Source organism: Pteropus vampyrus, unplaced genomic scaffold (assembly GCF_000151845.1).
Source record: "Pteropus vampyrus isolate Shadow unplaced genomic scaffold, Pvam_2.0 Scaffold5156, whole genome shotgun sequence".
In the NCBI taxonomy this organism is placed as follows: Eukaryota; Metazoa; Chordata; class Mammalia; order Chiroptera; family Pteropodidae; genus Pteropus; species Pteropus vampyrus.
In genome coordinates this window covers 1-730 of record NW_011893937.1, presented here as the reverse complement: position 1 = coordinate 730, position 730 = coordinate 1, and the positions used below count along the sequence as shown (strand labels likewise).

General features: G+C 44.8%; 1 pseudogene; it reads left to right on the top strand.

Moving 5' to 3' along the window:
* Positions 1-451: 451 nt before the first annotated feature.
* LOC111734754 lies at positions 452-570 on the top strand (annotated as a pseudogene).
* Positions 571-730: the final 160 nt, after the last annotated feature.

Genomic DNA, 730 nt, shown 5'->3' with positions numbered 1-730 from the left:
TCTTCCTTCAGTTCTTAGCCACAGGGGATGGGATTGATGGGATAGGTAACACAGCTGGCTTCATCCTCCACTTTGAACACAGGGGACCTGGCTGGTATTGGTCCATGCTCCCCACCACCCTTCCCCACCACCAAGCAGGATGTTTCTCTTTTCATCATAATTGGATCTGTATCCACAGAATTTTAAGGACCAAGAAAGTAACATGTGTTTTGCACTTCAGGCTATTGTAATCAGAGAACGCAAAAGCTGTCTGAATACGGTCCACAAGCATTCTTTGAGCATCTGCTATGGATAGGGCGCTCTCTCAGGTAACACGAGAGATATGAAGGGGCATGAGGAGTGTTCCATCTTTTCAGTTGGCTCACAGTTTAGCTGGGAAATAAGATACATATACAAAGAAAAAACTAATACAAATGCTTGGCCTAAATTTCAGTACAAGAAATGTCCTAGGGTTTATGGCCATGCCACTCTGAACGTGCCTGATCTCATCTGATCTCCAAAGCTAAGCAGGGCCGGGCCTGGTTTGTGCTTGGATGGGAGACCACCTAGGAATATCAAGTGCTGTAGGCGTTAAAAAAAAAATGTCATAAGGCCATGAAAAAATAATTGCCAAAATGAGGGGTTACACTCAGAGGGAGTGCTGGAAGGAGCTTGAGGGATCAACTGGCCCAAACTCCCCATTTTGAAGATAGAGAAACTTAGGCTTGGAAAAGCCGAGTGATTTATTCAA